The 23127-nt window shown below is 37.0% G+C and overlaps 1 protein-coding gene across 1 annotated transcript in view; it reads left to right on the top strand.

Moving 5' to 3' along the window:
• COG5 (component of oligomeric golgi complex 5) overlaps positions 1-23127 on the top strand; it is a 286429-nt gene that overhangs the window by 185118 nt on the left and 78184 nt on the right. The gene's annotated exons all lie outside the window — the stretch shown is intronic.

Below are 23127 nucleotides of genomic sequence, written 5' to 3'. Positions count from 1 at the left end.
CTTTTCCTTTATTGTTAAAATGAAGATTTGATGAATGAACAGCTGAAACACCCACATCATGAATTAAAAGTTGCTTAACCAAATATAATCCAACAAATTTTTCTTAGTTTGGTTTTGTCATGAAATAATGGCACAGGGTACTTCTAAACAATGAAGTATACAAACTAGCTAATATCATATAAGTGTTTTTGTCTAATCACTGAATGTAAGAGCATTGAATGTACCTAGGCCTTTTAAAAGTGTTTTGAGAGTTTGTACGAAGTTAAGTTTTTATTCACATTTACTGAAAGTACCTAGTAATGTAAACATTATTTAGTCCCTGACAACTCCAGATTGAATTAACCACACTACCTTGCTTCCCTACTTCTACTTCTAAAGGAGTGTGTGGCAAGGCAGTGACCACAGAGAAGGTCTTCATTCGTGTGTGGCCAGACAGAACTTAAGCAGAGGATTTATTTAGGACTGATTCATTCTGTTTACTTCTACAAATCACCCTACTCAAACAATACTGTGCTTCTCCCTGCTTTAGGTTTTGGTCAGCTTTTTTGAGATGTAATTTACATATATAAAATTCACGAACTTTGAGCAGAAAATTCTATGAATTTTTGACAGATGTTTACATCCTTATAACCACCATCACAATTAAGATACAGAACATTTCTATCACCAACACCCCACCCCCCATGTCCCTAATGTACTCTTATAGTTAATCTCCTATCCCTACCTCTTGGCTCCTGGCAGCTAATGATAAGCTTTCTGTCTGTATAAGTTAGCTTTTCCTAGATTTTCATAAAACTGGGATCATGCAGTATGAGTTCTTGTATAGCAACGTAGTTATTTTAAGGTTTATTCATGTTGTTGCATGTACCAGTAGTCCATTTCTTTTTATTGCTGATTAGAATTTCATTGTATAGATATACACAATTTATCTATTCTCCAGTTGGGGGAATAACTGGTTTATTACAGTTTGGGTTTATTATGAATAAAGCTACTACAGTCATTTACATACAGGTCTTTTGTAGACATATGTCTTCATTCTCTTGGGTAAACACATAGAGTGGAATTTCCTGATCATTTGATAAGTATATGTTTAACTTTAAAAAACTGCTGAACTGTTTCCCAAGATAGATGTACCATTTTTCATCCCCATCAACAATGTATGATAATTCTTCTATATTTTCATCAATCCATGATATTGTCATTTTAATTTTAGCCATTCTTGTGAGTGTTCAGTGGACTTTCATTGTGGTTTTAACTTCCACTAGCCTAAAGACTAGTGATGACCAGATTTTCATAGGTTTATTTCCCATCTGTATATCTTCTTTGGTTAAGTGTTTGTCAAAATTACTGACTTTTTAGTTAAATATTTTAGCTTATTGCTTGTCCTCTTATTATTGAGTCTTAAAATATCCTTATATATCTGATTCCAAGTCCTTTCTCAGATGTATGTTTTACAAACATAGCCCCCTGTCTGTGGTTTGCCTTTGCATTTTCTTAACAGTATCTTCCAAATGACAAAAGTTTTTAGTTTTGAAAAATGTCCAATTTATCAATTTTAGGAGGTAGTTTTTCAAATATTCAAATATAGTATTATATAAATACAGCCTTTCAATAGTTTCTTACTCCATGTATGAAAGTAATGATTTTTCATGAAACCAGTTATCATGATGAAGTTTTCTTTAATATTTAACTTTCACACTATAAGCCAGTTGTGGAATACATTTACTCACATACCAGTAGGAAAACACAAAGATGTAAATTGACCTACAAAATATATAAGCATAATTATAAAATTCATTAAAACCTCAGTTTTTAGAATAAAAGAAAGCAATGTAAAAGCTCATTGTTGCTGTTTTCAAGCATTCATTAAAACTGTACTTTCTCACTTCAAAGCCTTTACAAAACCTTGGAGTTGTTGTAGACAGTATTTTTTTTTTTTTTTTTTAGATTGGTATATTCCTACTCTCTTTTTTTAAAAATTTTATTTATTTATTTTTGGCTGCGTTGGGTCTTTGTTGCTGCACGTGGGCTTTCTCTAGTTGCAGCGAGCAGGGGCTACTCTTTGTTGTGGTGTACGGGCTTCTCATTGTGGTGGCTTCTCTCGTTGCAGAGCACGGACTCTAGGTGCACGGGCTTCAGTAGTTGTGGCACACAGGCTCAGTAGTTGTGGCTCCTGGGCTCTAGAGCACAGGCTCAGTAGTTGTGGTGCACAGGCTTAGTTGCTCTGCGGCATGTGGGATCTTCCTGGACCAGGACTCAAACCCGTGTCCCCTGCATTGGCAGGCGGATTCTTAACCACTATGCCCCCAGGGAAGCCCTGTAGACAGTATTTTATTTTCTTTCTTTAATGAGTAAACTTAATTGGCATTTTGAATACTTTTTTCTCTCAATATGGTAGGAACGTACCAAAGAAATAACCTTAGCATACTTGAAATATTTCAAACCTTTAACCATTACATCTTCCAATATTGTTTATTATTGGTTGATTTAGCACATTTTTAGTAGAAATTGTATAAGGTAAACCTCATCCCAACAAATCACACAAATATTAAGAGAGTATAACTCTAGAGAGTGGGGCTGGAATGGAAATGCCCTTGTCTCTAATTCAGTCCTCTCTGTCAATTCTGGGTCTGGTTGATTGAATTTTCTTCTTCCTTATTGATATTGTTTCCTACTTTTTTGCATGTCTAATAATTTGTGATTCAGTATCACACATGAATTTTACCTTGTTTAGTACTAGATACTTTTGTCTTCCTGTTAAGTATTCCCACTCTCGGGTACTGTCAAGTTACTAAAAAATAATTTGGTTCCTTTGAGTCTTGCTTTTTAGATTTATTGGCAAAACCTGAGTAGTGTTTAGTCTAGAGCTAATTATTTCCCACTACGGAGGCTAGACTCTACAAAATACTCTGTGAATTGTGTGGTTTTTTAGTTTGGCTTTCAGGAACAGGCACTCCTCCCAGTCTTGTGTGAGGAACAGGTATATTCTCTCTAATCCTTTTCCTTGAGGAAAAATGTTACAAAATTAAAATAAAGTGATAAACACCTGAGAAGCTGTCGGGCTGCACCCTACACGCCTACAAGGCCTGCATTTGCCCAGCTTCAAGACTGGAGAAAGAGGCAGAGTCCATTTATATAGCACATATAGTCCCTGGAGTGTACTGTAGTAATTGTTTAAAATTATAGGCAGGCAATATAAAGGAGATGCAACCATCTGCAGAGTTGAAGATTATATACGGTGTAACAGATTGTGTTAAGTAAGTAATATTTGGCAGAAAATATCTAAAGGAAAAATTTCCTACTTAGGAACATGTTCCTTCTGATTGTGAATGTTCATGCTTAATAAAAATAAGTTCTACTAGATATAATAAAATATAATCTAGGGGTTTGACAGTGAATTTACTTTATTTAAAAGGAAAGGGGCCTGAACTTGTCACCATGAAGATTCAGAGTAGCTTCTATAGGAAATGTGCTGCTTTAATTATCTATGGCTGATAGTTATTTCCAAGATGATTTCTAAGCTTTATGTCTGTTATTTCTCATTGTAGTTTCCAGATAATAATGTTTGTTCACCAACCTGTTGGGTTATGATACATATATTTTTCAAGTCTCAATAGAAACAAGCAAAATAAACATTACCATTTTGAACTCTTTGAAATGACTTCATAATTCTTCTTTGTAATGTGATTTTCCCAGAATGTCTTATCCCCCTTAGTTTTCTCCATAGCTCTCATCACTTACTAATACACTATATTTATTTAGTCTGAACTCCTCCCTCCTCCCACTAGAATTTAATTCCCCATAAGACATGGAATACTATATTGGTCATGGTAGTAGTATCTTCAATGGCTAAAAGTGTACCTAGCACATAGTAAGGCTTCAATAAATGCTTGTTGACTGGAAGGAAGGACGAAAGAAAAAGAGGAAGGAAGCAAGGAAGAAAAGATGCCAGTGCCCTTTTATAAAAGCGTAAGCACTTAAAAACATATTTTGAAATATGCTTAAAATGTTCTGGCAAGTCAGTCTATTTTAAAAATTTAAAACCCTTTGTGCAATATTAATCTATCAAAACTCTTAAGCAACTCGAGGAGTTGATTCATAAAATTAAGAAAGCTACATGGTATATATCTGTAGTGCTTTGGAAAATCAAGTGTGAATAAGAGAAACACTTTAGGAGATACGCACATCTGAAGATATAGAAAGCTTTAAGACTTAAAATATATGCTAAAACTCATTATCTTTACCTTTTTAAAGATACAGTGGTAAATCAGGAGTCCACTCTTCCTTTGAAATAGGGAGACAAACAAGCTATACAATTATGAATACTTTAATGTAGATTTAAAAAAAACGTTAGAATGGTGTCCATGTTAAATGAGATTTTACTGTGATGCATTTCTTTTTTTTTTTTTGGGCTGCATTGGGTCTTCGTTGCGGCGCATGGGCTTTCTCTAGTTGCGGTGAGTGGGGGCTACTCTTCATTGTGGTGCATGGGCTCCTCATTGCGGTGGCTTCTCTTATTGCGGAGCACAGGCTCTAGGCGTGAGGGCTTCAATAGTTGAGGCACGCGGGCTCAGTAGTTGTGGTTCGCGGGCTCTAGAGCTCAGACTCAGTAGTTGTGGTGCATGGGCTTAGTTGCTCCGCGACATGTGGGATCTTCCTGGACCAGGGATTGAACCTGTGTCCCCTGTTTTGGCAGGCAAATTCTTAATCACTGCACCACCAGGGAAGTCCCTGTGATGCATTTCTTAAAAGTTAATGTACAACTTAAATATATATACTTAGGAGATAGATCTCACACCCTCATTTTAAGTACCTTTTAGAATTTTGATCCCTGCAACTGAAGCATTCTTCTGCTACAGAGCTCTAATGAGTTTACAAGGGACCATCCTGAGCACCGTGTAGCACATAAAGAAGAAAACTTGGAGCTTGCTGAAAAAGAGAAGTCACTAGATTTGAGAACTTGAGAGGAGTGTTTTTTAAAAGTACTCAAAGTTTGTATAACCTGGCAGAAAGTAAGTCTAGTCATCAAGCAAGTTTTTAGAAACTTTCTTTGACAGGACAAATTTGATCATATAATTCTCTGATAAAATCTTCCATTGATCATATAATTCTCTGATAAAATCTTGCAGATATATCAAATCATTATGTTGTACATACTAATAAATGTTATAAGTCAATTATATCTAAATAAAACTGCAAAAATAAATTTTAAAAGACTTTAAAAGTCTTTCATTGACTTCTCTTTTTAAAAATCATTCATTAAGGTATAATACAGTTGACCGTTGAACAGCAAGGGGGTTAGGAGGACCGACCTTTTGTGCAGTCAAAAATCCATGTATCACTATGGTTGGCTCTCCAGATCTGTGGTTCCGCACCTGCAGATTCAGCCAACTGCAGATTGTGTAGTACTGTAGTATTTACTATTGAAAAATCCACATGTACATGGACCCACACAGCTCAAACCCTTGTTGTTCAAGGGCCAACTGTACTCATAAAGAAAAGGTATGTGTATCATACTTATATACCTAAATGAATTTTTCAAATCTCAATACAGCTGTGTTACCAAGATCAAGAACAGCATCAAGATCAAGAAACAGAATATTACCTGAACCCAGACGCTCCCCTCATGTCCCCTTCTAGTTTCTGCCTCTTCTTCTCCTAACAAGAGTAACCACTAATTTCTGATGGTAGAGATGGGGGGTTTTTTTGCTTTAATTATTGCTATTTAAAAAAAATTTTTTTTAATTCATTTATTTTATTTTTGACTGTGGTGGGTCTTCGTTGCTGCATGCGGGCTTTTCTCTAGTTGCGGAGAGCAGGGGCCACTCTTTCGTTGCGGTGCGCAGGCTTCTCATTGTGGTGGCTTCTCTTGTTGCAGAGCATGGACTCTAGGTGTGTCGGCTGCAGTAGTTGTGTCTCACGGGCTCTAGAGCTCAGGCTCAGTAGTTGTGGCACATGGGCTTAGTTGCTCCACAGCATGTGGGATCTTCCTGGACCAGGGCTCAAACCCGTGTCTCCTGCATTGGCAGGTGGATTCTTAACCACTGCGCCACCAGGGAAGCCCAATTATTGCTATTTTATGCAGATAAAATCATCCAGTTTTAATCTTGTATTTGTTTTCTGACGTCTCTCGCTCCATGTTTCTAAGAGTCCTCCATGTTGTTGCATGTCCTTGTAGGTCATTCCCAATGTTGTAAAATAAACCATTCAGTCAATATGCCATATTATATTTTATCCACCATATTATAGATGGGTATTTGAGTGGTTTCCCATTTTGAGCTATTTTAAATAATGCTACCTGTGGCAATTCTGTCCTTTTTTATTGGGAATAAACCCAGGAATGGAAAACAGGTAGGTGTGGTAGACAGAATAATAGCCCTCCCAGAAATTTGCATGTGTTACCTTACATGGCACAATGGATTTTGCAGATATAATTTAAGGATCTTGAGATAGAGAGATTATCCTGGATCTTCTGAGTGGGCGCAGTGTAGTCATCAATTGCCTTAGAAGGGTAAGAGGGCAGTAGCAGAGTCAGAAGAGGAGATGTAATCGTGGAAACAGTGATCGGAGTGATGTAACTGCTAGTAGGGGACCATAAGCCAAGGAATGGAGGTAGGTGAAAAGGTCAAGTAAAAACTCCCTTAGAACCTCCAGAAGGAAGGTAGCTCTGCTGACACCTTGATTTTAGTGAGACCAAATTTGTACTTCTGACCTCCAGAGCTGCAAGATAATACACTTATATTGTTTTAAGCCACCAAGTTTGTGGTGACTCGTTACGGCAGCTATAGGAAATGAATATAGTAGGTGATAGAGTATGCATATGTTCAGCTTTAGTAGACACTGCCAAAAAGTTTTCCAGTGTCGCTGTACCAATTTAAACTCCCATTGACAGTATATGAGAGTCCCAGTTTGTCCACAGCCTTGCATCTCTTGCTATTTTCTGTTTTTTGTTCTAGCCGTTCTGGTGGATGTTTAGTCAAATCACATTGTAGCTTTAATTTTTATTTCCTTTGTGATTAATGATATTATTCATTTTTCCATATATATATTGGCCATTTGCATATGCTCTTTTACACGTCTGTTGATTTTCTATAGAATTGTATGTCTTACTGATTCATAGGATTTTATTAGCATATTATGAAGTATTTTGTTGGTTTCTTTTCTCTCCCTTTGACTGACCATTTCAGTTCACTCTAGGATTGGGTTGGCTTGGAGTAGTTGCAGTTTTAATAGGACTCAGTATATCTCTAATTCTTCCCTTTTTTTTAGACATGCTTCTCCCAGGCCTTTAATTGAGAAGTTGGAGGGTCTTTGTCTCCTTAGCCCTGAAATATTGAGGTTATCTAGCTCTGTCCTCCAGTGGCTTCCAGACAAGCTCTTTAGCCTCCCACCACATGAAACTGCACAATCTGGTGACTGTCTTCAGGGAAAGGAAGACCTGCCTCTGTTGGTAGCATGTTCTCTCCCCCCAGGTGGTCTTTGTTTCCTAAGATATGTTTCCACAAATATGAAGGATATTTTAACCTGTGCTCTTTGAAGCTTAGACCTAGTTCCCCAGCTTCCCTTGCAACTGTGTAACTAAGTAAATCTTCCATAGGATGCTTGAGAATCTTTAAGTTTAAAAATTGTCACTCCACGAACCACTAAAAGCTTTTCCAGTTTCCCTCTTCTCCAGCAGAGGTTCTCTGTATGGGGCAAGCTTGAATTTTAAACAATATCTCTGGCTTCTTTAGTTGTTAAGATGGGAGCACTGGTCTTAACAACTCTTCTTCTTCCACTCTTCTTACCCCTGTTACTCTCAGGATACGGTCCCAACCTGACTTCTCTGGTCCCTTCCTCTCTTTAGCAATCATTTTTTTCCTTTTTAATTTTTTAAATCTCTGTCCTTGAGCTTTAGTTCTTGAATGAATCACCCTCCTTCTTCTCAGTATTTACAAATACCTGAAACACATGTCTATATCCCCCCTTCATCTGGAAAAGTCACACTCATCTTTCCATTCTCCGTTTAGAAATAAAGTGTTCCTTGACACCTCCTTCCCCATACACACACTCAAATATGGGTGTGATATCCTCTATATGCTCCCACAAAACTCTGACATGTTCCCAGTTTCAATCCTTACCCCACTGCATTGTACTGGCTCACCTCCTTGCCTCGCTGTATCTCCCACTAGGCTCTAGAGAAAGTGTCTCTGTGTACTTCTATTCCATATTACATTCCTATCACAGAGCACAGTGCTTAATACAAAATAAACATCCTGTTGAAATGGATCCCTAAAGTGTTAAATTAATATTAAAGGCTTTAAGTATTAGGAGGAAATCTGAGGAGAAAACCAAACTGTGAAATAAAAATACTTCTCATTAAAAAAATAGTAAGCACTTATAAGGTAAATGAGACCCTAAAATATGAAGTACTTTTAGAACACAAACAACAGTATGTATATGTGATAAACAGGGATACAAAAGCATGGTGAAAAAATGTTAGCATGATTATTATAGGATAATAGGATACCAGGTAACTTTTAACTTTTTTCCTTATGCCTTTATTTGATTTTTTTCAGTGAGCATTTTATATCATTAGTTATAAACTATGAAGCAGTTTTCACTGAGGTAAAAGAAGAAAGCAAATATGAGACTAAGATATTTAATTAAATCTTCCATGGAGATTTGTTGAATGGATAAAAGTGATCCAGTAGTTATGGAAATGAATAAAGTGCTCAGAGTTGAAGAGGAGATTGAGATAAAAAGAGCTAAGAGAAAAAAAATCCCCACTTTACTCACATAGCAGGGTAAATTCCAAGTGGATCAAAGAATTAAATGTAAAATATGAAACCATTCAAGTGCCAGAAGAAACACAAGTGAACAAGCAGCTTCTCTGGTTTAATATCCAGAAGCAGTGATGAAAAGATTGATAATTTGACTATGTTAAAAAATTTGCATGGCAAAGAAACCCTTAAGCAAAATAAAACGACAATGACAAACTAGAAAGATATTTATAACTTACATCAAAGAAAAGGAGTTAGTATCGCTAATATATAAAAAGCTTCTAAAATAAGAAGAAAAAGGCCAACAACCCTACCAAAAAAAGTGTAGGTGTCTCAAGCATTTGTAAAAGATGCTCAGTGTCACCTATAAATAGATGCAAAATAAAAGTATACAGAAACACCATTTCTCATCTATCCTACTAGCAAAAAAGTAAAAAAAAGTTTGATAACACATGGCAAACTTATGAGGAAATAGTCACTCTCACGCAATGCTAATTAGCATACAAACCTTATAGAGGGGAGTTTCTAACAAAATTATCTAACAAAGTATATAAGTATCTAACAAAATTATGTAAGCAGTTGCTTTTTTACTCGGCAGTTCTACTTCTAAGGATCTATTCCATAAATGCACTAGCAAAAGCATGAAGAGACATATTCACAAGGCTGTTCATTGCATCATTATTTGGAAAAAGAACTGAAAACAGCCCAAATGTTCATCACTAGGGGATTAGGTAAACAAACTATGGTGCATCCATAGAATGGAATGCCATACAGCTATAAAAAAAAATGAGAAAGAAAAAAGAAGGAATGAGGAATATCTTTATATACTACTATGGAGCAATCTCCAAGTTATAGAGAAATATGTCTACAGTGTGCTAATAAGAAAGGGAGTGGTATAAGTAAATACACATTTTGGCCCATATTTTTAAGAAATAGAAGGATAAACTGTAAAATCCAGAACAAAATGGTTACCAGTAGTTGGGGGAAGGAGTGTGTGAAGAATACATAGGAGATGACAGGGATGAAAGCTAGACTTCTATGAGTATACTTTGTTGTGGAGATTTAGTTTTGAAGTTATATAAATATTTTATATAGTTATAAAACAAAATTAAAATGAAAGAAGAAATTACTAAAAATCAAAAGTAAAATGAAAAATATTAATGCAGTTATGTGTCCAGTTGGTGGCATAACCACACAGAGAGGCAGTCTTTAATTTGACTTTTTACTTTACTCATTTGACTACTTTTTTTTTTTAAACCTCTTTTTTAAATTGAAGTATATTTAAATTATACAGTTGTGTTAGTTTCAGGTCTACAGCAAAACGATTCGGTTATATGTATATAACTGAATATATATATTCTTTTTCAGATTCTTTTCCATTATAGGTTATTACAAGATATTGAATATTGTTCCCTGTGCTATACAGCAGTAGTAGGTCCTTGTTGTTTATCTATTTTCTGACTACTTTACTTTTAAACACAGTAATTTATTTTTATAGCCCTAGTGGGATATACTTACAGGATAACAAGAACCTCCCAAAAAACACATTACCTCTTTTCAATAACCATGTTATTTTTAGTATTGTTATTGTTATATTCAGACAGTTGTTTGTGTGGTGTGGTGTAAATAAATAATTATGTTGGTATCAAACTGAATCTGGATTTTCAGCATAGGTGAAACAACATATAAAAATGGGTGAGATCAACTGATAAGGTATTTTTTCTTTAAAAATATATTATTTGGTGACGAGTTGCGGCAGGGATAGAAGAGGATGGGGGCAACGGCTGCTTCTTCTAGACGCTAGGGAATGCAGCTGCACCTAGATCCAAAGCAGACTCTCCATACTGACCAGGCACAGAGGACAACGCCCGGCTGGAAGACCGAGCGGAGCACAGAAGTCCGGCCACCCTGTGCCTTTGGATTGGAGAATTTAACCAACTAACGTGTAAGCCGTGTGGCTGACATGGTCTTGGTGCTCCGGCCAGGTGTCAGGCCTGAGCCTCTGAGGTGGGAGAGCCAAGTTCAAGACATTGGACCACCAGAGACCTCCCAACCCAACGTAATATTGATCGGCGAGAGCTCTCCCAGAGATCTCCGTCTCAATGCTAAGACCCAGCTCCACCCAACGACCAGCAGGCTCCAGTCCTGGACACCCCATGCCAAACAACTAGCAAGACAGGAACACAACCCCACCCATTAGCAGAGAGGCTGCCTAAAATCATACTAAGTTCACAGACACCCCAAAACACGCCACCAGATGTGGTCCTGCCTACCAGAAAGACAAGATCCAGCCTTATCCACCAGGACACAAGCACCAGTCCCCTCCACCAGGAAGCCTACACAACCCACTGAACCAACCTTACCCACTGGGGGCAGACACCAAATGCAGTAGGACCTATAAACCTGCAGCCTGTGAAAAGGAGACCCCAAACACAGTAAGTTAAACAAAATGAGAAGACAGAGAAATAAGCAGCAGATGAAGGAGCAAAGTAAAAACCCACCAGACCAAACAAATGAAGAGGAAATAGGCACTCTACCTGAAAAAGAATTCAGACTAATGATAGACAAGATGATCCAAAATCTTGGAAATAGAATGGAGAAAATACAAGAAATGTTTAACAAGGACCTAGAAGAACTAAAGAGCAAACAAACAATGATGAACAACACAATAAATGAAATTAAAAATACTCGAGAAGGAATCAATAGCAGAATAACTGAGGCAGAAGAATGGATAAGTGACCTGGAAGATAAAATAGTGGAAATAACTACCACAGAGCACAATAAACAAAAAAGAATGAAAAGAATTGAGGACAGTCTCAGAGACCTCTGGGACAACATTAAATGCACCAACATTTGAATTATAGGGGTCCCAGAAGAAGAAGAGAAAAAGAAAGGAACTGAGAAAATATTAGAAGAGATTATAGTTGAAAACTTCCCTGATATAGGAAAGGAAATAGTTAATCAAGTCCAGGAAGCACAGAGAGTCCCATACAGGATAAATCCAAGGAGAAACACTCCAAGACACATATTAATCAAACTATCAAAAATTAAATACAAAGAACAAATATTAAAAGCAGCAAGGGAAAAACAACAAATAACATACAATGGGATCCCCATAATGTTAACAGCTCATCTTTCAACAGAAACTCTGCAAGCCAGAAGGGAGTGGCAGGACATATTTAAAGTAATGAAGGAGAAAAACCTACAACCAAGATTACTCTACCCAGCAAGGATCTCATTCAGATTTTATGGAGAAATTAAAACCTTTACAGACAAGCAAAAGTGAAGAGAATTCAGCACCACCAAACCAGCTTTACAACAAATGCTGAAGGAACTTCTCTAGGCAGGAAACACAAGACAAGGAAAAGACCTACATTAACAAACCCAGAACAATTAAGAAAATGGTAATAGGAACATACATAACGATAATTACCTTAAATGTAAATGGATTAAATATGCTCCAAGCAAAAGACATAGACTGGCTGAATGGATACAAAAACAAGACCCATGTATATGCTGTCTACAAGAGACCCACTTCAGACCTAGGGACATGTACAGACTGAAAGTGAGGGGATGGAAAAAGATATTCCATGCAAATGAAAAAAGAAAGCTGGACTAGCAATTCTCATATCAGACAAAATAGACTTAAAATAAAGAATGTTACAAGAGACAAAGAAGGACACTATATAATGATCAAGGGATCAATCCAAGAAGAAGATATAACAATTGTAAATATTTATGCACCCAACATAGGAGCAGCTCAGTACATAAGGCAAATGCTAACAACCATAAAAGGGGAAATCGACAGTAACACAATAATAATAGGGGGATTTAACACCCCACTTTCACCAATGGACAGATCATCCAAAAGGAAAATAAATAAGGAAACACAAGCTTGAAATGATACATTAAACAAGATGGACCTAATGGATATTTATAGGACATTCCATCCAAAAACAACAGAATACACTTTCTTCTCAAGTGCTCATGGAACATTCTCCAGAATAGATCATATCTTGGGTCACAAATCAGGCCTTTGTAAATATAAGAAAATTGAAGTCGTATCAAGTATCTTTTCCAACCACAATGGTATGAGACTAGATATCAATTACAGGAAAAAAGCTGTAAAAAATACAAACACATGGAGGCTACACAATATGCTACTGAATAACCAAGAGATCACTGAAGAAATCAAAGAGGAAATCAGAAAATACCTAGAAACAAATGACAATGAAAACACGATGATCCAAAACCTATGGGATTCAGCAAAAGCAATTCTAAGAGGGAAGTTCATAGCAATACAGTCCTACCTCAAGAAACAAGAAACATCTCAAACAACTTAACCTTACATCTAAAGCAATTAGAGAAAGAACAACAACAACAAAAAACCCCAAAGTTAGCAGAAAGAAAGAAGTCATAAACACCAGATCAGAAATAAATGAAAAAGAAATGAAGGAAACAGTAACAAAGATCAATAAAACTAAAAGCTGGTTCTTTGAGAAGATAAACAAAATTTGATAAACCATTAGCTAGACTCATCAAGAAAAAAAGGGAAAAGACTCAAAGCAACAGAAATGAAAAAGGAGAAGTAACAACTGACACTGCAGAAATACAAAGGATCATGAGAGATTACTACAAGCAACTATATGCCAGTAAAATGGACAACCTGGAAGATATGGACAAATATTAGAAAAGCACAACCTTCTGAGACTGATCCAGGAAGAAATAGAAAATATAAGGAGACCAGTCACAAGCACTGAAATTGAAACTGTGATTAAAAATCTTGCAACAAACAAAAGCCCAGGACCAGATGGCTTCACAGGCGAATTCTGTCAAACATTTAGAGAAGAGCTAACACCTATCCTTCTCAAACTCTTCCAAAATATAGCAGAGGGAGGAAAACTCCCAAACTCATCCTACGAGGCCACCGTCACCCTGATAACAAAACCAGACAAAGATGTCACAAAAAAGAAAATTACAGGCCAATATCACTGATGAACATAGATGCAAAATCCTCAACAAAATACTAGCAAACAGAATCCAACAACACATTAAAAGGATCATACACCATGATCAAGTGGGGTTCATCCCAGGAATGCAGGCATTCTTCAATATATGCAGATCAATCAATGTGATACACCATATTAACAGATTGAAGGAGAAAAACCATATGATCATCTCAGTAGATGTAGAAAAAGCTTTTGACAAAATTCAACACTGATTTATGATAAAAACCCTCCAGAGGCTAGGCGTAGAGGGAACTTACCTCAACATAATAAAGGCCATATATGACAAACCCACAGCCAACATTGTTCTGAGTGGTGAAAAACTGAAACCATTTCCACTAAGATCAGGAACAAGACAAGGTTGCCCACTCTCACCACTATTATTCAACATAGTTTTGGAAGTTTTAACCACAGCAATCAGAGAAGAAAAAGAAATAAAAGGAATCCAAATCAGAAAAGAAGAAGTAAAATTGTCACTGTTTGCAGATGACATGATACTATACATAGATAATCCTAAAGATGCTACCAGAAAAATACTAGGACTAATCAATGAATTTGGTAAAGTAGCAGGATACAAAATTAATGCACAGAAATCTCTTGCATTCCTATACACTAATGAAGAAAAATCTGAAAGAGAAATTAAGGAAACACTCTCGTTTACCATTGCAACACAAAGAATAAAATACCTATGAATAAACCTACCTAAGGAGACAAAAGACCTGTATGCAGAAAACTATAAGACACTGATGAAAGAAATTAAAGATGATACCAACAGATGGAGAGATACACCATGTTCTTGGATTGGAAGACTCAACATTGTGAAAATGAGTATACTACCCAAAGCAATCTACAATCCCTATTAAATCCCTATTCAATGCAGTCCCTATTAAACTACCAATGGCATTTTTCACAGAACTAGAACAAAAAAATTCACACTTTGTATGGAAACACAAAAGACCCCAAATAGCCAAAGCAATCTTGAGAAAGCAAAACAGAGTGGGAGGAATCAGGCTCCCTGACTTCAGACTATACTAAAAAGCTACACTAATCAAGACAGTATGGTACTGGCACAAAAACAGAAATATAGATCAACAGAACAGGATAGAAAGCCCAGAGATAAACCCACGCACATATGGTCACCTTATGTTTGATAAAGTAGGCAAGAATATACAGTGGAGAAAAGACAGCCTCTTCAATAAGTGGTGCTGTGAAAACTGGACAGCTACATGTAAAGAATGAAATTAGAACACTCCTTAACAGCATACACAAAAATAAACTCAAAATGGATTAAAGACCTAAATGTAATGCCAGACACTATCAAACTCTTAGCGGAAAACATAGGCAGAACACTCTATGACATAAATCACAGCAAGATCCTTTTTGACCCACCTCCTAGAGAAATGGAAATAAAAACAAACAAATGGGACCTAATGAAACGTAAGAGCTTTTGCACAGCAATGGAAACCATAAACAAGACGAAAAGACAACTCTCAGAATGGGAGAAAATAGTTGTAAATGAAGCAACTGACAAAGGATTAATCTCCAAAATATACAAGCAGCTCATGCAGCTCAATATCCAAAAAGCAAACAGTGCAATCCAAAAATGGACAGAAGACCTAAATAGAAATTTCTCCAGAGAAGATATACAGATTGCCAACAAACACGTGAAAGGATGCTCAACATCACTAATCATTAGAGAAATGCAGATCAAAACTGCAATGAGGTATCACCTCACACCCGTCAGAATGGCCATCATCAAAATATCTCCAAACAGTAAATGCTGGAGAGGGTGTGGAGAAAATGGAACCCTCTTGCCCTTTTGGTAGGAATGTAAATTTACACAGCCACTATGGAGAACTATATGGAGGTTCCTTAGAAAACTAAAAACAGAACTGCTGTACGACCCAGCAATCCCACTACTGGGCATATACCCTGAGAAAACCATAATTCCAAAAGAGTTATTTACCACAATGTTCATTGCAGCACTGTTTACGTTAGCCAGGACATGGAAGCCACCGAAGTGTCCATCGACAGGTGAATGTGTAAAGAAGATGTGGCACATATATACAATGGAATATTACTCAGCCCTAAAAAGAAACGAAATTGAGTTTTTTGTAGTGAAGTGTATGGACCAAGAGTGTGTCATACAGAGTGAAGTAAGTCAGAAAGAGTAAAACCAATACCGTATGCTAACACATATATATGGAATCTAAAAAAAAAAAATGGTTCTGACGAACCTAGGGTCAGTACAGGAATAAAGACACAGATGTAGAGAATGGACTTGAGGACACGGGGAGGGGGAAGGGTAAGCTGGGACAAAGTGAGAGAGTAGCATTGACATATATACACTACCAAATGTAAAATAGATAGCTAATGGGAAGCAGCCGCATAGCACAGGGAGATCAGCTCCTTGCTTTGTGACCACCTAGAGGGGTGGGATAGGGAGGATGGAAGGGAGACACAAGAGGGAGGGGATATGGGGATATATGTGTATACGTATAGCTGATTCACTTTGTTATACAACAGAAACTAACACAACATCATAAAGCAATTATATTCCAATAAAGATATTAAAATACATATATATATTATTTGATTAGCATACATTACATAGCTCTGTCCACTGAAAAGCCCTAGAAATAGTGACCATTTCATTAGTACTGAACCCTTCTAACACCGATGCTGTGGTTTTAAAAGTTGATTTCCCATTAAAAGAAATTACAGGTCCTTGGAGAAATGACTGATTTTCAGTCTGGGGCAAGAAATGTGCAGGATAATTTTGTAACCCCATATACTAGAAAGCAAGGAAGATATGAAGACCAAGACTATTAGGATTGAATTAATAGGACTCAGGAAGTAATTTGAATAGATAATCTACCAGAGAAGGAATAAATTTAACATCAATAAGGATAACAATCACAAGTGATTTAAATCCATCACGTACGTCTAAATTCATGAATTCATAATGATGTAAGTAAAGAAATACTTATTGCTTACCCTTGATGATACTACTCCTTACTTTGAATAGTGGTAAATAAAGGGAAAAGAAAATCATTTTTCCTGCCTTTCCTACAAACGATATCTCAGAGAAACTGAATAATTGATTTCATAAGTTTTTATTTATAAAAATATCACCTGTAATAAATGTACAAAGAATGTGTACAGCATCTTCATTTTGCAGTCTCTTAGTAGATCTGGGCAATGATTATTAATGGACTGTTAATATAAAAAAGGTAAATGGTACACAAGTTCATATGCTACATATGCAGTAGGCTTACCAGAAATTATTGACCCTGGAATCAGATCAAATCTCTTATATATTGCATTGGTTTTCAACTTGGTTGCACATTAGAATCACTTGGAGTATGTTTAAAAATCTCATAGCCTAGACTGCAATTACATTAAAGTCTCTGGGGTGAAACCCAAGCACCAGGATTTTTTAAAGCTTCCAAAGTTGTTTCAATATGCAGCCAAGGTTGAAATGTACTGTTTTAGATCCAGCTGATAATCTACAGTAAATACAGGGGTCAGAGGGTGCAATCAGCAGAATCCACACTGTGGGAAGCTGTATAGGATATATGACCCAGTTTCTTAAATAAAGAATTAAAAGGAATAAAAGGAAAGAGAGGAACGATAGATGGGGCTTGATGATATATCAACTAATTATAATATATGGACTATTTATGGGTCCTAAATCATACAAACCAAAAAAAAAAAAATCACAAGTCAATCATGTAGATGCGATCGCTGATTGTTATTTTGTAAAGTGTGATAAGAGAACTATGTTTTTTTTTTTTAATTTTTATTTATGTATTTATTTATTTTTGGCTGTGTTGGGTCTTCGTTTCTGTGCAAGGGCTTTCTCTAGTTGCGGCAAGCGGGGGCCACTCTTCATCGCGGTGCGCGGGCCTCTCACTATTGCGGCCTCTCTTGTTGCGGAGCACAGGCTCCAGACGCGCAGGCTCAGCAATTGTGGCTCACAGGCCTAGTTGCTCCGCGGCATGTGGGATCCTCCCAGACCAGGGCTCGAACCCGTGTCCCCTGCATTGGCAGGCAGATTCTCAACCACTGTGCCACCAGGGAAGCCTGGTTATTTTTTTTTTTTAAATAGTCTGTACTATCAGAGATACATGCTGAAATATTTATGGATGACATGATGTTTGTAATTTGCTTCAAAATAACTGGCAGTAGTGGAGGAGGATTGGTTAGGGTTATAGATAAAACAAGATCAAGTTGATAAGTTATGGATACATAGAGGTTCTCTTCATATTATATGTTTGAATTCTATAGTAATAGTTTTTTTAAGTTTCAAGGAAAATATTTAAGGCAGAGGAAAGAAGTCAGCAAAGAAGAGTAAGAAAAACAAATCAGTAGAGTAGAAAACCCCAGAGAGAATGGGATATGGAGAGTTTCACAAAGGAGAGAGTGATCAACGATGATCCAGTGAGAGAGTGATCAACAGCGATCCAGTGAGAGGAGATCAGAAAAGTACCCACTGTTTTTGGCAGTCAGAATGATACTGTAACTTTTCCCAAAACAGTTTCCATGGCACTGTGGCAGTTGGAAGTCTGGTTGCAGCCTGGAGGAGGCAAGGAGTTGTGTGTAGACTACACTTGCAAAGGGTGACAGGTCAGAGGCTACAAGTAAACTGTTAAAGGGTCAGGGGGAAGCATTTGCCATGTTATTTGTAGTTTTGTTTTTTTTAATACAATGAGAGCATGTTCAATCTTTTTTTTTTTTAATTGGTTGGAAGCTGAAAATACAGAAGAGAATAATAGTCTTGGAGGAGATGAAATGGGATGAGATTAAGCGTGGAAGTTGAAGAATTGGTCTTGTATAGAATGGACAGTTGTTCCTGTGAAGAAAGTTGAAGACTAGAAACATTTATAGGGGAATAGAGGGTAAGAAGTTGAAGGTGACCTTTATTTTTGTTGTGACTGTTATTTTTATTGTGAAACAACAAGGGTGGTCATCTTCATATCATAAATGCATTCAAGGTTAACTAGTTAAGAAGCTGGAGGAGAATGTGTATGCTTTATATTCCTGCTAAAAGGAAAGGTTGTGGTATAGAATGCATACCCAGTTGGTATTGGATTCCATGACTTTGTGCTGCTGCTATTATGAAAAAACACAAAACAAAACAAAAACAAAACCTAAGAAACCTCCTAGGGACCATAGCCAGTTATTTTCAGACAGTTACTCCATCCTAATTATGTGTGTGTGTATATATAATTTGTGTATATAGTTCGTAAGTGGCTAATCTTAGGTTGTGTGTGTGTGTGTGTGTTTTAACTCAGATTCTTCATTCAAAGTTTAATGCTTTAGGCTTTGATCAGATTTTCCATTTAAAACTTGAATTTTAATATCTGTTCATCTTAAATAGGATTTCTTTGAGTTTTAAAAAGGTCTCTTTTCTATTCTGATTTTAGTTTTATTAAATCATAATTTTAAAATTAAATCAGAAGGCATATTAATCCTCAATAAAATTATTTACAATCAGTTTTAGTTCATATAAACATTCATTTGCTTTTAATATATGTCTTGGACCATAGTAGATTTCCGGGACTTGGTAGGAAAAGTTCTTTTTATGAGTAATAGGAAAACTCATTAACTTGGGTACAACTGACTTACTCATATTTCACTCTGGTACTTTAATTTACTTCTGAACTATTTATGTATAGTGTGTTTGGGCTGTTTTTTCAACAATACTTTAAACAGGTTTTTTTAATTAATTTATTTTTTTAGCTGTGTTGGGTCTTCGTTTCTGTGCGAGGGCTTTCTCCAGTTGTGGCAAGCGGGGGCCACTCTTCATCGCGGTGCGCGGGCCTCTCACTATCGCGGCCTCTCTTGTTGCGGAGCACGGGCTCCAGACGCGCAGGCTCAGTAGTTGTGGCTCACGGGCCTAGTTGCTCCGTGGCATGTGGGATCTTCCCAGACCAGGGCTCGAACCCGTGTCCCCTGCATTGGCAGGCAGATTCTCAACCACTGCACCACCAGGGAAGCCCAACAGGTTTTTTTTTTAATACGAAACTGTCTTAATTAGGAAGGAGTAATATAGTCTATAATATATTATTTGAAAAGTATTTATATATTTGAAATGTAGTATTTGAAAAGTAACTGTTTATCAGACTGCTGTATGGCCCTCAACATTTGACTTTTATATAATTTTTGTTGATGTGAATAAAGTATGGTTCATTTTATTGGAGCAGGTAGATTCTAAGATGGTCCCCAGTGATCCCTGCCTCCTGGCGTTTACACCCTTCTATAATCTCTTCCCCTTGAGTACAGGTACAACTTGCTTAGGTATACCTTCTATAGGTATAGAATATGCAAAGGGGATGTCCCTTGTGTGATTAGGTAACATAAGAGCATAACTTCCATGTTGCTAGCAAGTTTTCTCTATTGCCTTCTTGGATTACAAGCTTTGATGAGATAAGCAGCCATATTGGGGAGGTCCACTTTGTGAGGAACTAAGATTGACCCCTTGCCAACAGCAAGCTAGGAACTGAGACCCTAAATCCAGTTCAGTTCATAAGGAACTGAATCCTGGCAACAACCACATGAGCTTGGCATCATATCCTTCCCCAGTTGAACCTTCAGATGAGACTCCAGCCATGGCTGGCAACTTGATTACAGCCTTTTTAGAGACCCTGAAGCAGAGGACCCAGTACGTCTGACCCACAGAAACTATGAGATAATAAATGTGTATTTTTAAAAATAAACAGCTACATATGTGGCAAGTTCTTATGTAGCACTAGATATCTAATTCAATTATGAAACAGATAATATTTTCCAAGACATACTAAACGCAGTATACTACTAGCCTCCTTTACTTTCATAGTGCTAGGTGATTTATGTGCAAGGCTGACAGTTGTTATTGGGAATTGAGCCAGTTAGGAAAGGAGTGAACTAGAAATGAGTAGCAATGTACTTAAAAAAGAGAGACTCAACCTAGGTGTGGAGGCTGACCCTCTCGGGCCAAGGTATCTAAAGAGCTTGGCAACTTGCTAAAATAAGAGCAGCGACCTCTACTGGGATAACCTACCTAAAGTCCTTTGCATTTGCTGTTTCTTCCATCTGAATCATTCTTTCCCCAGATATCCAGATGGGTCATATCCTTGCTTCACTTAGAGAGGCCCTCCCTGTCTGCAATAAATAGACTACGACTCCCTATCACTATCTGTTCTCTAACCTTGCTTTATTATTCTTTAAAGCACTTAACACTGCCTGACATTATGTTACATACTGATTTGTTTATTGTCTTTCTCCTTCACTAGAATATAAGCTCCTCATGGGTAGGAACTCTGCTTATTTTGTTCACTACTGCATATGCAACATTTACAACAGTACTTGTCATATAGTAAATGATCAGCAAATATTTTTTGAGTGGATAAATCTACCTTCCAGTTTTTACATTGACCAGAATTTGGTTGTCTGAAGGTTGGTGGGAGTTTTAAGGAGTGATGCCTATTCTTGGTCAGGACCCCAGTTAGTGGCTGAGAGATGAGGTATTCAGTCTTCACACAGGGAGATGCAGTGGCAGAAGCATATATACAGGCTGATATTTAGCACAACTGCTCAAGACTAAGGCAAGAGCTGTGAGTGCTGCAACTCTGGGATTAAGCAAACATCAGGGTTGAACCAGGGGGTCTGGGGGTAGTGAGGCAATTAAGTCTAAACTGTTAGAATCTGGAGAAATGATTTAATTCCATACCTAGACCCCTCTTCATTCTTTTTTCAGTTCATTTGTTCATGCAGTAATTCAGTACCTTGTGTTATTCTAAGTAAAGGAAATACAGAGACAAGTCAAATAATATCCTTGTTTTCATTAAACTTGCATTCTAAAGGAGGAACATGGTCAACACAAACTAATAAATAATTTCTTATAGTGTTCATTGTTATGGAGAAATCATCATAAAAGAAGGTACTGGAATAAAGATGAATTTCATCTCCATGTTAGTGCTGTGTTGGAATCACTAGTTATTACTCAAAAAGAAGAGTTGCTCACACGGGGCATGCTCTGAGTAATGAATTACTAAGTAACTGGGAATTAGTAACTGTCATTTTCTATCTATAAATGATTTCTTAGATTATTAAGGTGTGCAGTGTGTGTTCTACATTTATCAAAAAAATAATTGATTATAATCAGGTTTATAGGTAATTGATGTGAATACTTGATAACCACTTATAAAAGAAAGTAAGGTAGAATTTAGCTTTGGGATTTACCACAGTATTTATTTGTAAGCTTTAAATATGTTTGACTTAAGTATCTTTGAATTGATTAGTCAGTCACATTTACTGAGACAGTATAGTCAAAGTTCAGCTCTCTGAAACCCTCAACAGTGATTTGTTCTATACAGATAAGATTTCTGTGAAAGTGAGTATGCTGTCCATTTAAAAGCAAAACTTAGTTTATCATTAAGAAATATTTATTTAATTTCTACTATTTCAGGCACTGTGTTAAGTACCAAATATGCATTGAAGAAAACAAGTATTGTCCTTGTCCTCATGAGTTTGCGGTCAAGTAGGGGAAACATACTTTAAACAAGTAAAATTAGAAATTGTGGTAAATGCAAAGAAGACAAAGAGAAGATTGTTATGAGAATATAACAAAAGGAATATTATTTAGATTAGAGGAGTTCAAGAACCATGAAGGATCTGAGATTTTAACCCTACTTAAAAAGGCTAGCCTGCCGAAGTGTTCTGGATATTGTCAGAAGACATGAGACTCCTGCGTCAGAGCAGAACTTTATTACTCACAGCACAGCAAGCCGCGTGAGTATGGGCATATCTGTATGTTGGTTCCCCATGCCTCCAGGCCTCCTGGGGAGATGCAGTTTGGGCCCACGTGAATGGTACATATGCTGTGAGTTTGTGTCACAGGTGAGAACTTTAAGCTTGGAGAATGTACAGCTTTTGCCGTAAGCAGTAAGCAAGCCTGCTCTTTGTGTGCAGGGCAAAGTTACCTCATGTTTCAAGGTTGCTTGCTACAAATGCAAACCTGATAAATCGCCTGGATAAAGAGCAACCAGGGCCTCTCACTGGCATACCTTGCAAGAATGTGTGGGGACACTCAGGCCATGGTGAATGACCTCTTCATCAGCAAGGAGAGATTTCACAGAAGTCCTCTCCAAGATTTTTTTTAAAAACAGCTTTACTAGAGTATAATTGGTATACAGTAAACTGAACATAAAGTGTACAGTTTGGTAAGTTTTGACGTATGTGCACACCCATGAAAGCATCACAAGTCAAGATCAATGAATGTATTTCTCACCCGCGAAAGTTTCCATGTACCCCTTTGTAATTCCTCTCCCCGCCATCTCCTTTCTTCTTCCCCAGGCAAATTCTGACCAGCTTTT

The sequence above is a fragment of the Balaenoptera ricei genome, chromosome 9 (assembly GCF_028023285.1).
Source record: "Balaenoptera ricei isolate mBalRic1 chromosome 9, mBalRic1.hap2, whole genome shotgun sequence".
NCBI lineage: Eukaryota > Metazoa > Chordata > Mammalia > Artiodactyla > Balaenopteridae > Balaenoptera > Balaenoptera ricei.
This window is presented reverse-complemented; position numbering and strand designations above follow the sequence as displayed.